Below are 14,219 nucleotides of genomic sequence, written 5' to 3'. Positions count from 1 at the left end.
ACCTGTGGACCTCCAGGGAAGTCCCCAAGGCAATAAAATTTTTGAACTTGGGGTGATGTCCCATCACTCTGTGACTCTGGGGTGAGGCATAGATGAGGGTTGGGGTTTGCGTTGATGGGTAATGTGAGCCAGACTCCTTATTGATGAGTCAGGGATAAGGGGTCTCCAGCACTGGGGCACCCAGGTGTTGCTCATCCCTGACTCCCCTGCTCTGGCCCCTTAGATCATCCAAAATCCCGCAAGACCAGGCTTCCTTGGGGAAGAGTGGTCACAGCCGCAGGGCCTCAGGCCTGGTCCCGCCCTTCTCGAAGCTGCCCCAGGGGCTCAACCTGTCCCAGCCCAGCATTTCCCAACCCCTACCCACTCCACACTTACTTCTCCCTCCCACACACAAAAAGTGTTTTAACTTAATTACTACTGAAAGATCTTGTCTCCAGATGAAGTCACGTTCTGAGGTCCCGGGGGTTAGCACTTCCACATGTGGATTTGGTAAGGGGACAGGATTCAACTTTAACAGTGACTGAGGTTCGGATTTGCTAACCTGACCCTGCTCTGCTCCAAATCTCCCCAGGATGGTTCTCTTACTAAATTCATAGGACGCTGGTCTAACTTCCTTCAGGAGGCAGAGGGCCAGGTTGCCCTGCCTGGATGGAGTATAGTGAGCAGCCACGGGCACCCCCAGGGGGCCTGACAGACCAGCACAGCAACTTCTAGGAAAAGCGGACTCCTCTTCACCCAGCTCTGCCCTTGCCAATGGCCTGGCCCTGTGGGCACCTCACATATCCCCCCATTTGCCCCTCACAACCACCTGCAAGTTAGGGATAAACTATTCCCATTTTACAGATGAGAAAACTGAGGAGGGAATTCACCTCCCTATGGTGTCCCAGCTGATAAATGTCAACACCAGCCAACCTGGCCTCTGAGCCTGAACTCTCACACTCAGCCACACAAGTGGCTCCGTCCCCCTCCTGTGGATCTGCTGGCATGGAGTTGATCTTGGGTGGCCTCGGTCTGCAGTGACTTAAAGCAGGATTTCAGTTCCTGACCAGAGATTGAAGTCAGGCCGTGGCAGTGAGAGCGCTGAGTCATTGCCCTGGACCACCAGGGACTAGTGTCCAGCGACAAGTCCCTGGCCCATCGGCTTTGCAGAAATAAGTTCCACAGAGAGACAGAAATTAGTGAAACAAGTATAGTGTTTATTTAGAGGAAAAGGAGTACGTGTGAATAGGCACACACGAGCAGACTCAGCCAGCCAGGCCTCACAGTAGTTTGAATCACTCATATGGGCCATTTCTTCTGGGTTTCCTTTGGCCAATCATCCTGTTTCTCCTGGTTCTGAGTCCGTATTGGATTTTTCTCAGGGTCCTCCCTGTGTGTGTACATGCATCTCTTAGTCAAGATGGATTCCAGGAAAGAATCCAGGAGGTTGACATCACTCCCTTTTTGACCCCCAGGGAGCTTTTCTGCCCATGTACGGTGGGAAAGGTCTCCACCTCGAGAACAGGAAATATGTGGTCTCCATCTTTTCTCTGGGCAGGGCTCAGCTTCTCCAATTATCCTCCTGCTATTATCTTCATCTTGGAGTATCTGTCCACAGGGACAAACTGCAGCTGTTTAGCCGGGGGTCCATTTATCTCCTGCCTCAGGGTGGTGAGCAAGGTGGAGGGAAGCGGAGGCCCAGTGACTACAGCCCTGGCCACCAGCTCCAGGCAGGGCCCAGCTGCCAGAGGTACCTGGCAAGAGCTGGACCCGGGCCGGAACTGCCTCTGCAGTTCCTAGTGGGCTGGTCTTCCCAGCCAAGCTCAGGCTTGCTACTATACAGTGGAGACCGCAGTTCCCAATGTCTCAGGGGAGTCTCCAGCGAGAGCCACCAGGACAGCCCTATGTCCCAACAGGGCACGTGCTCCGTGTTGTCCCCTTCTGGGCCCAGGGGAGCCTGGCACACTGAAGGCACCGACAAACACACAACACCAGACTTGTGGTTTCCAGAAAGGTGAATAATTAGTCAAAACCCTCAAACTCTGGGTGTGGTATAGAAACACATCCTGGGCGCAGACCCTTAGACCTCACCTGCCATCAGGTGAGCGGCAGGGTCACCAAGATCCAGCTCCTGCCTGTAAAACAACAATGAATGCTCCTCCCCCAGCCAGGCTAACGAGGTGCAGCTAGAGGAGGGGCAAGGCCATGGAAGTTGCAGAGCCAAGTACAGTGGGCAGACCAGAAGCTGAGAGTGGAACAGACACAGAGAAAACTCCTGTGGCAAATCAAGCCCAACCCTTAAAACACAGAAACGCTGAAGGAATGTTAAGCAACCCAATTAAAAAATGGGCGAAAGATTTGAATAGACACTTCATCAAAGAAGATATGCATGCAATAAGAACATGAAATTGATGCTCAGTATTATTAGTGGAGAGGAACTCAAAAGCCTCTTGATGAAAGTGAAAGTGGAGAGTGAAAAAGTTGGCTCAAAGCTCAACATTCAGAAAATGAAGATCATGGCATCTGGTCCCATCACTTCATGGGAAATAGATGGGGAAACAGTGGAAACAGTGTCAGACTTTATTTTGGGGGGCTCCAAAATCACTGCAGATGGTGACTGCAGCCATGAAATTATAAGACGCTTACTCCTTGGAAGGAAAGTTATGACTGACCTAGATAGCATATTCAAAAGCAGAGACGTTACTTTGCCAACAAAGGTCCGTCTGGTCAAGGCTATGGTTTTTCCAGTGGTCATGTATGGATGTGAGAGTTGGACTGTGAAGAAGGCTGAGTGCTGAAGAATTGATGCTTTTGAACTGTGGTGTTGGAGAAGACTCTTGAGAGTCCCTTGGACTGCAAGGAGATCCAACCAGTCCATTCTGAAGGAGATCAGCCCTGGGATTTCTTTGGAGGGAATGATGCTAAAGCTGAAACTCCAGTACTTTGGCCACCTCATGCGAAGAGTTGACTCATTGGAAAAGACTCTGATGCTGGGAGGGATTGGGGGCAGGAGGAGAAGGGGACGACAGCTGGATGGCATCACTGACTCGATGGACGTGAGTGTGAGTGAACTCCAGGAGTTGGTGATGGACAGGGAGGCCTGGCGTGCTGCGATTCATGGGGTCACGAAGAGTCGGACACGACTGAGCGACTGAACTGAACTGAACTGAACTATTAGTGGAGCCAGTAATGCTAGAGGGATGTGAGGGTCGCCATAACAACATGACCCAAACTCAACTCAACTCCTGGTCAGAATGACTCAAATTCCAGAAGAAAGGCCTTGCAAAAGAGGAAATGTGTCCATTTCCAGATTAAATACCATTTACCAGATCAACAGCAATGGTGGAAAGCAGGAGACAATGGAATAAACTCTCAAAATTATCTGGGGATGTGACTTCCTACCTAGAATATCACACCCAGCCAAACCATCAATCACACAAGTGCATGGTGTAAAGCCATTTTCAGAATCACAAGATCTCTATTATACTGCATGGAAAACAGACTCCAGAGGCGTTAAAGAGTTGGGGAAGAATTAACAATTGGGACATTAAAAAAACTAATCAAACGAAAACATGAGGATCCAAAAAGCTACCAGAGAAAGGAAATGTGATCAAAATTTCTTACAAGGCCCAGATGTGAACAAGACTTACATAGATGCTGAGTCCTGATTTAATATTGTTATATACCTACACTGTGAGCAAGGAAAAGAGAAAGGTGAGGGCAGATAAGAGAATTAAATTTTCATGTTCCGTTGCAGGAAACGAGTAGAAAATGTCTGAAGCTGTTGGAATGAGAAATAGTGGTACAAACGAATTATTGACAAATATTAATTAAGTGCCTGTAAATTATTTAAGGTCTTCCCTTGTAGCTCATTTGGAGCAATTGCCTTTGGGGAAAGGGACTCGGGAAGGAGGCAGGAAGGGGTCAAGGGACAGCTGGCTTTTGTTAGGAGCTGTTAGTACTATTTGACTTTTTTTTTTAACTATGTGCTTATATACTTTGGGAGAAGGGGGATTGAAATAATTAAAATACAATGAAGAAAATGATGAGGTTGCACTGATTGGTCTCAGAAAGACTTTCCAGTTCTGCCAATCTGTGGTTCTACAACTGCCATGGAAAACGAGACCGTGAGGGCCATCAGATCTGGGCCAGCCCTTGACCTCAACATCTGAGAATCCACTCACAAATTCTGCCAATTGTACTAGTATTTGACTAATATTATCATTAATATTTTAATTACATGGATATATTTCAGAAGGTGTTATGGGTTCAAGTGTGTCCCCTAAGAAGGTATATAAATAAGGCTGAGCACCAAAGAATTGATGCTTTCAAACTGTGGTGCTAGAGAAGACTCTTGCTAGTCCCTTGAACAGCAAGAAGATCAAAGCAATCAATCCAAAAGGATATCAACCCTGAATATTCATTGGAAGAACTGATGCTGAAGATGAAGCTTCAATACTTTGGCCACCTAATGTGAAGAGCTGACTCTTTGGGAAAGACCCTGATGCTGGGAAAGATTGAGGGCAGGAGGAGAAGGGGACGACAGAGAATGAGATGGTTGGATGGTATCACTGACTCAATGGACATGAGTTTGAGCAAAATCCAGAAGACACTGGAGGACAGAGAAAGCTGGCATGCTGCAGTCCATGGGGTCGCAAAGAGTTGGACACAACTTAGCAACTGAACAACAGCAAGATACCCTGAAATCCTCTCAGCACTTGTGAATGTGGCATTTTTGGAAACAGTCTTTGCAGATGCAATCAAGTTAAGATGAAGTCATTAGTGTGGAACCTAATCCGATACGACTGATGTCCTTATAAGAAAAAGAGACACACAGAGAGAAGAAAGCCATGTGACAAGAGAGGCAGAGGCCAGAGTGATGAAGTTACAAGCACCACCAGAAGCTGAGAGGCCAGGAAGCATTGACCCAGAGTCTCAGAGGGAGTATGGCCCTGCTAACACCTTGATTTCAGACTTGCGTACTCCAGAACAATGGAACATGCTGAAGCTGAAACTCCGATACTTTGGCCACCTGATGCAAAGAGCCCACTCATTGGGAAAGAGCCTGATGCTTTGGGAAAGGAAAGATTGAAGGCAAGAGGAGCAGGGGGTGGCAGAAGATGAGTCACCGACTCAATGGACATGAATTTGAGCAAACTCTGGCAGATAGTGGAGGACAGAGGAACCCGGCATGCCGGAGCCCGTGGAATTGCAAAAAGTTGGACACGACTTAGCAACTGAACAACGACAATCTTCCAGAACTGTGAGAGGATACCCTTCTGTTGTTTTAAGGCCCCCAGTTTGTGGTACTTACTGATGGGAGCCTTAGGGAACTAATGCAGAAGAAACCAGAATATTAGCAGGAATTTGCCATTAAATCTAAGATCACTGTAGAAAGACTGTATTTTTACTGCAATGCTTATAACATCTGGCACCACAGAGCTTGTTCCTGGAAGTGGCTCAGTTTCCTGCCTTCTAGGCCATGCCTGGCTTTGGGAAACCTGAGGAACTGGGCTCACAAATGTGCCATTTCTTCAGACACTGTGCCACTGACAGGCTTGAATGTGCTCATTCTTTTCTTTTAAAAAAAAATATATACATGCATATATATTTTTTATGTATTTCTTTCTCTTTGGCTGTGCTGGGTCTTTGCTGAGTTTCAGCAAAGACCCTGCTTTCTCTAGTTTGGGCAAGCAGGGGCTATCCTGCAGTCACGGGCTTCTCATTAGGGTGGCTTCTCTCATGGATCAAGGGCTCTAGGGCACACAATCTTCAGGAGTTGCAGCTCATGGGCTCAGTAGTTGCAGTTCGAGCGTTCTAGTAGTGCACAGGCTCAAGAGTTGTGCTTCACGGGCTCAATTGCTCTGCAGCATGTTGGACCCTCCCAGACCAGGGATGGAACCCATGGAACCCATGTCTCCTGCACTGGCAGGTGGATTCTTTACCACTGAGCCACTAGGGAAGCCCTCTTTTTTTTTTAATTAATTTATTTGCAGCCTGTGGGATCAAACACAGGTTCCCTGCATTGGGAGCACAGAGTTTTAGCCACTGGACCATAAGGAAAGTCCCCAAAGAGTTCTTTCTGCTCAAGAACTCCTGCAGCTCAAGAGCTCTGCTCAAAGTGGGGCTCCCGCAGCTCTCAGCCCTGCTCTCTAAGTAGAAGGGCAAGATAAAGGTCAAGAGGGAGGCACTTTTGCAGCCCAAGCAACTGCACACGACCATAGGTTCAGTTCAGTTCAGTCACTCAGTCGTGTCTGACTCTTTGTGACCCCATGGACTGCAGCACGCCAGGCCTCCCTGTCCATCACCAGCTCCCAGAGTTTACTCAAACTCATATCCATTGAGTCAGTGATGCCATCCAACCATCTCATCCTCTGTCATCCCCTTCTCCTCCCACCTTCAATCTTTCCCAGCATCAGGGTCTTTTCCAAAGAGTCAGTTCTTCACATCAGATGGCTGAAGGATTGGAGTTTCAGCTTCAGCATTAGTCCTTCCAATGAACATTCAGGACTGATTTCCTTTAGGATGAAGTGTTGGATCTCCTTGCAGTCCAAGGGACTCTCAAGAGTCTTCTCCAACACCATAGTTCAAAAGCACCAATTCTTCAGTGCTCAACTTTCTTTATGGTCCAGCTCTCACATCCATACATGACTACTGGTAGACTCTCCCTTTATAAAATATATATATATTATTTTTTGGCTGTGCCATGTGGCATGTGGGGTCTCAGCTCCCCAACCAGAGATCAAACCCATGCCCCTAACAGTAACAGCACAGAATCTTAACCACTGGACCACCAGAGAAATCCCATAGGTAGGCTGTCCCTTGAAGAGGTTCTCTTCTCTGTCCCTCCCCCGCCTCCCCCCAGTGTCTTCTGGCCCCTATGCCTCTGATTCAGTGAAATGAGCTCATCTGTCTGGAAGGCAGGCTTACAGAGAGTTCCAGAGCAAGGGATGGTCTGGAAGAGGGTGCAGGCCAATAGGAAAATGGAGCCTGAGGTCATGAGTAGACTCTCTGGAACTTGGCCTGTGTGTGCGTGTGTGTGCATTTGCATGTGTGTCCTATGTGCATGTATGTGAGTGGTTATGTACGTGAGCGTGCATGCACATGTGATTAAGCACATGTCTGTGTGCATGTGCATCCATGCGCCTTGTCTGAGTGTATATCAGGCTGGAGCAGAGAAGCTCTGTAAATCAACCTAGGCCCACCCCAGATGGCTTTCCACTGCCAAACTTTTGGCCCAGGAAGTTCATTTAAACATTCTTCCACCTCCTTTCTTTCCCTCCATCACTATTGATCATGAAGATCCCACCCTCCAGGTCCTCCTTTTGGAAAGTCTTTTTCTGCCTGGTGCTCACCAGCTCGTGACCAACTTCCAGGTAGAGTAAAGGATTAAATGGAAGGCACAATAAGAAGTGAAACAATTAGAATTTCTGCCTCATTATCATGGTAATCTTATCAGTCGGATAATGAGGTATTAATGGAGATTTAATGTGCATCTCATAACAGAATCCCTTGGAGAAAACACACAGGGAAATTGCTGTAAATCCACTTAATGATGGAGAAGTCCCAAAACACCATATTCCAAAGGATGAAAAATGCAGGATGCAAATGAGAAAGAATCAAGGTCAATAACACCACGGGGACAGGCCTAATGGCAGATTTGGAGATATATGTAATAAAAATTGCATGTTGCTTTTAAACCTCACCCTCTGTTGTTTTCAAATGTGCATTCCTCGTAATGAAACACAGAAGTGCAGCCAGAATGATTTGTATGTTTTAGAAACCATAGGGGGGATGGAAACGCGTCTTGCAACCCATCAGTTCCCCTGTGGGGAGCCACGGGAGAAACGGGGTGCTTCACCAAGAGGCCTTGAGAGGAGGGCAGAGGGAGAGCCCCTTGCTTAGCGGAGGGGAAGCAGCCTGCCTGAGTTCAAGGTCATTTGGGAAACACTAACGGAGAGAGCCACATTTATTCATACTTCCACTCCTTCATTCAATCAGCATTTGTCGGGCGCCTGCTGCGTGGCTGACCACAAGCAGCTCAGAAAGCTGAAGGACACAACAGATACAGGCTGAAAATAAAAGCTCTAGTTTGAAGAGCACCTACTAAGAGCCAGGTATTACTGAAATGCCTGATACAAGGATGATCTCATTAATCCCAACAGCAACACCGGAACGGAGGAACTTAATTAAGAGCCCCATTTTCCTGATGAGACACTGAAGCTCAGAGATATTAAGTAAGTTGTCTCCAGTTGCTCATGGCCTGAACTTCACCGCTACTATCTGAGGTTGAACCCTAGGAAAATGATGATACTGGACTGTTGGGGATCCACAGAAAGACTATTTTCATATGGTTCAGGCTAACAGTTTACTTTCTGCCTAGGGACCCTTTCTGGATGTGGATGCCTCTAACAGAGGCAGGAGGGAGGAACAGAAACGTGACCTGAGTTGAGAGTGACAGAATTCAAGGAGCCTCACAAGGGACCGGTGCCCTCCTTTCTTAGCCCCTGATAGCCTGTGTTCCCATACCAGCCCTAGGGGCTCAAGCCGTGGACGCTGAGTAAGTGGAAAGGAAGCCCTGAAACACTCATCCTACAAATTAAAAGCAGTTTGTGGATTAAAAAACACTAAGCAAATGTTGGCTATTTGGTTCTTATAATTTATTGATGATAATAAATAACTCTTGGGCTTTCCACACGTTTGCAAGCATTGAAGGTAAAGTTAGCTCAATTTTTCATTTTAGGGAACTTGGAAAAGCAGAGTTTCATGGGACTTTGAGGGCAAACTGACGGTCCCTGTTTTAGTCCTAAAAAGCCCACATCCTGGGAACATCCTGGGCAAACTGAGACTGTCAGCCGCATCATCCCAGAGGGACACTGGGATGCCCGGGGTCGTGGACAGGAAACACCAGGCCAGTTCCACCCAGCGCTGGGCAAGCAGTCCCTATGTGCCAGGCTCTGTGCTGGGTCCCCATGGTAGCAGCAGATGCAGATTTGCCTTGTTCAGGGCTGTCTGGGGGACCCTGGGGCCTGCGTCTTAATGGCAGCCCAGAATGTAGGGGGTACAGAAGGAATCTTCACCATCCAGTTTCTGACTGGGGCCTAGAAGAGCCGCTGAACACCCATCCCAACAGCCAGAGGATCACAAACCCATTATACAGATGAAGAAACTGAGTCCTTGGTGCTGGTGCTGGCACTTGCTCAGAGTCACAAGCAGTCTGTGAGTGCATAATAGCTGAAGAAGGATGACAAGACCCCACTTGAGGGTAGAAATGGCCTCCAGAGAACAGGTCCGTCTGAGCTAGGACATAAAGGCGGATGGATATTAGGCAACATTTCTGGAGTCTTGCAGCTGTGTTTCGTTTAATCACAGACTGCAAATTGAATGAAGTGAAGACAGTGTTGCCTCTTTGAATTTCCCCCAGGCCCTGTTTAATGAATAAATAGGCATGATTTGTAATCAGCTGATCCGTTGTGCCAACGCTGCGAGAACACCTGAAGCGCGTTAAACATGCCCCCTGCAATCTGGCCGACAATATTAATACGCCCGGCAAACCTTCCCTCCTGGTCCACGGTGCATGTCACCCAATGATCACACGCATTGCTTTGAAGTGGACGTACTGAGGGAAAAAAGGGGGATTTTTTCAGCCTGGAAAGATGAAGACACAGGGTCCTCATGAGCCCTGCCTCCCCATGTGGAATTTTGGAAGCTACAAGTTCAATTTGTTGCCACCCGCAAGTGCTAGACAACCCACAAAGTCATCTCACCTCCGCACTCTCAGCCAGCCTTTCAGAACCCCACGGCTACTCTCAGGAAACCCTTCTGGGCAGGACCCCCTGGTCGAGGGGTCCACGGCTGGGCCGGGATCCTCAGCCGTGCGGGCTGCGTTTCTTTGTGCAAGCTGGCATCTGTTTGCAGGGGCCGTCTGATACCCACCCGCAGCCGCTGAGTCCACAGATTCCTGCCAAACTAACGGGCATCCTGTATCATTTATCCTCTAATTGGGGCTGCTTATCACGAGTTTTGCCTGCTTTCCGTACTAACCATGTGGCTGGTGCTGAAATTCCGAATCCTAACATTTCCCTGCACGGAGCTGGTAGGAGGGCCCCCGGCCCAGGTAGCGTCTTGATTGCCGCCACATTTTCCAGCAAAGGGGTTTCCATTCATCTTCATCATGGGCTCAATCTGTGCGCCGAAAGGAGGCGGCTGCCCCTGTGGGTCCTCTCCACCCAGTCACCTGGAGGCTCGCTCTCATCTGTTCCTCCGCGTTCACAGGCGCATTTATATTCCGCCCGCCCTGCTGCTTTCTCAGGGCCTGCGAGGGATCTCCCGCCACGAAGCCCTCTCCCTCTGGGCCCTGCGTGGGAGTCCAGGTGCCAGCCTATTGCAACCAAGGAGGCAGAGAAGGTCACCCCTTCCTCTGAACGAAGTGAATCAGGAGGCAGAGACTGACTATCCTTGCCTCGACCATGAACACTAGGAAGTGGACCTGGGCCTCGTGGGGATGGGTGCGGAAGTGGGCATTTCCCTGCTCCCCAGACTGCCCACTGGGTACCAGGCTCTGTGTTGGGCCCTGAGGATGCCATGAGCATCCAGCCCTGCCCTCAAAGGGCTCACACGCACAAAGGGAAGTGCACACCAGGAGCAGGATAATAATGCACTGTCAGGGGCCCCGTCCTCTACAGTTCGCAAAGCTCTCTCCACGCCTGCTTGATATGATTCTCCCATAATCCTATGGGGCTGATATGTTGCAGAGAAGCAGACAGGGTCCCCTAGTAGCTAAAAATAAGGACTCAGGGGATTTCCCTGGTGGTCCAGTGGCTAAGACTCCACACTCCCAATGCAGGGGACCCAGGTTCCATCCCTAGTCAGGGAACTAAATCCTACATGAGCGTGCATATTAAGTCGTTTCCAAGTTTGCCACCCCACAGACTGTAGCCCACCAGGCTCCCCTATCCATGTCCATGGGATTTTCAGGCAAGAATACTGGAGTGGGTTGCCATTTTCTCCTCCAGGGAATCTTCCCAACCCAGAATCAAACCCACATCTCCTACATTGGTATGGGTGCTAGTCGGAGGGATTCTTTACCTCTGAGCCACCTGGGAATCCCAGATCTCACCTGTGGCAACTGGAAAAGATCCCTCATGCCTCAACTAAAGATGCCCATGCCACAACGAAGATAGAAGATCTCACATGCCCCAACTAAGAACCAGCACAGCCAAATAAATAAAAATAAATATATATTTTTAAAGATTAATATATTAAAAAAAATAAGGATTTGTGAATCCTCCAGACCTGGATCAGATCCTGGCTCTGCCATTGATTTTCTGGGTGGCTTTAGATGAGCCACTTCACCTCTCTGAGCCTCAAATTCCTCACCTGTAACATGGGGCTCATAATGCTGCCCGGCTCACAGGTGAGGGTTCTGTGAGATACTGTAAAGCACACAGCTCTGTGCTCAGCACCAAAAAATGAACTCAAGGCATTCCTGTGGCCAATAATACTTCCACCCTTGGCAGCACCTCCCTGGACAGTGGGGTACACGACACCTGCGGCTCTCAGCCCTATGTCCGGCAGCATGCTGCAGCCTGACAAAGCTGGGCTCCAGTTCTGCTGTGGTTACTCAGGGCTGCTGCCTCATCTGCAAAATGGGAATAATAACCTGGTCATTGTGTGCTAGTCACTCAGTTGGGTCCAACTCTTTTCGACCCCATGAGGCTCTTTTGTCCATGGAATTCTCCAGGCAAGCATTCTGGAGTGGGTTGCCATTCCCTTCTCCAGGGAATCTTCCTGAGCCAAGGATCACCTGCATTGCAGGCAGATTCTTTACTGTCTAAGCCACCAGGTCACTAGCTTGCTATATAATGCTAATTTGCCCCAATAAGGGGTGGGCCAAGAGGAACCCAGTATATTCCTGTGTCTAGCTCAGGGGACCCAAGTGAGTTTGGGGGTCTGCCTGGGGCTGTCCTAGAAAAGAGTTCAGTGAAAGGGTGGGTGCAAGGGGGCTGGTTGCGGCTTCTGAGTCCGAGAGCCTCTGGCCTCCTCCAGAGGAGCCTGAGGGGGGCCTTCGTTCCGCAGCCTTTGCCGCCGCGGGTCTGTACCCGTCCTTGGCCACAAGATGTCGCCCAAGCAACAGCAAAACAGGGGCCTGGGCTAAACCGGCCAGTTCAGAGTCGACTCGGCGAACAGCGAGGTCCAGCCGCAGCCCTCTCCCACCGCCCCGCAGCTCTGGGACGCCTCAGGGGAGGAACCCCTGCTGCCTTGGGTTCAAATCCCAGGATTTCCTACCCAACACGATACTGCTGCCCCCAGAGAACACCGGTTTGTAGACCCCACCTAAAGTAATAAATAAATAGAGATAATAATTACTCCTACTCCTTCACGGTGTAGGATTAACCCGTGCCTGAGGAACAAGGAGGACCTGGAGGCGGTGCAAACAGACGACCACGTGGCCCGATTCGGGGCTGCAGCCGGGCGGCACTCCGCAGGGCACCGGAGACCCTCCATCCCCGCCCCGTGCCTCACGGGGGTGCGGAGCAGACACCGGACAGGCAACAGTGTGGCACGTCCTCGGACCCCGGGGCGGCCCCAGACGGCCCAGCAGGGCCCACACTTCTGCGTGGCGGCCACCTGGCACCGGGATCTGGGCCTCCAAGCGAGGGAGGCAGGGTGAGACCCCCGGGCTCGGCTCCCCGGAAGCAGCTTGGGCCCCGAGCGCAGCCCCGGGCGCTGGAAGAGCCGTCGAGGGCCGGCTGGAGCTGGAGAACCGCGTGCGTCCTGGACAGCCAGCCTGACCTCCCAAACTCTCCGCCGGCCGTCCGCCCGCCCGCCCTGGACTTGGCGCGGCTGTGCCGGCGCTTCGCTGGGTGGGGGGGCTCCTTATCCGACCCTCCATCAGCTCGAAGGACCACCTCGGTGAACCGGCCTCTCCCGCTGGGGATGCGCGGTCCCAGCAGGGTGAACCGGGGGCGGGCCTAGACACAGGCGCGCGCAGCGGGACGGGGCCGCTGGGAGCCTGTGCTCACCTCCGTCTCCCAGGTAGAGGTCCGGGGCTTGGGGCGCAGTGTCTTCCCCGAGGACAAGCAGAGCTTTCGGCCCCGGACCACGTGAAGGTGGGGGAGAGAGAGCCCCTGTCCCTGCACAGACTGAATCTGGGAGGAAAAAAGAGTGGAATCCCCGCACCCAGGGGCTACTGTCTGACTACCCTCCTCCCCGGCCCCCGACACTTGGGGACACCTGCCAGCTGGTGATCGGACAGTCCCTAAGGAGAGCTCAGGTTCCAGAGAGATCACTACTTCGTAGAGAAGTGTAGGGGGATGAGCCTCCTAGGAGAGGGAGGGAAGGATGGGGACATCTGGGGAGTTGCCCGCCCAGAAGAGCTGCAGAGCCTGCTTAGGGAGAGCACTGAAACCAGAGGGCCCTGCAAAGGCGGAGGCTTGGGGGCAGGTGTTGACTGGAAAAAAGTGCACAATCTGAGGGTTGTGAGTTGTTTTATTTGGGGTCAAATGAGGACTATAGCTTGAGAGATTGCATTTCAGATGGCTCTGAGAAACTGCTTCAAAGAGGGTGGGGTGGGGGGAGGGCAATATGTGATTTTATGCAGGGCAAGTACATGCAATCAGGCACATAATTTTTGCAGAACGTTTCTGCTAGCCACAAGGAGCAGAGGTCACCGTGAAGGAGAGGAGATGCAAGAATTGGGCTCATAAAATCATCTCCTGAAATTATCTGTCTGAAGACTCGTTCCGCCAGTTTTTCACAGAGCTCAGAGGGCCTCATTCCTCCTGATCTCCACCCTGAACTCCCTTCAGGGGGGTGTTGAAGGTCAGCAGCTGCAGTGGTTCATAATCTGATCCTTGCAGAGGTAGAGGGCCAGTGCCAATTTGTGGGTACTGCAGGTAAAGCATGATTTACTTTGAGGGGCAGGAGTGGAGCTAGACGGAAAAAAGGGACAGAGGCATGAGGATGAAAATGCAGGTTGGAAGCAAAATAGAAAATGTTCTGGAGAGAAGAGAAATCTGATCAGACTTGACTGACTCTAGGAGAAAGAAGGGAAGGGAGGCATGGAAATCCACCAGTTGTGATCATGGAGATGAAAAAAAAAGCACATTAGAGCTGTTTCCTAAGGAGACTCTTCAGGGGGTGTGAGTGATCCAGGGATTGGGGCAGTGAGGAATAGGAGAGGTGGGTGGACTAGAGCACTAAAGATTGAAATAGCCAAATGCAGAGAAGAACTGACA

Source organism: Bos taurus, chromosome 11 (genome assembly GCF_002263795.3).
Source record: "Bos taurus isolate L1 Dominette 01449 registration number 42190680 breed Hereford chromosome 11, ARS-UCD2.0, whole genome shotgun sequence".
Lineage (NCBI taxonomy): Eukaryota > Metazoa > Chordata > Mammalia > Artiodactyla > Bovidae > Bos > Bos taurus.
Note: the sequence above shows the minus strand (reverse complement) of the source record.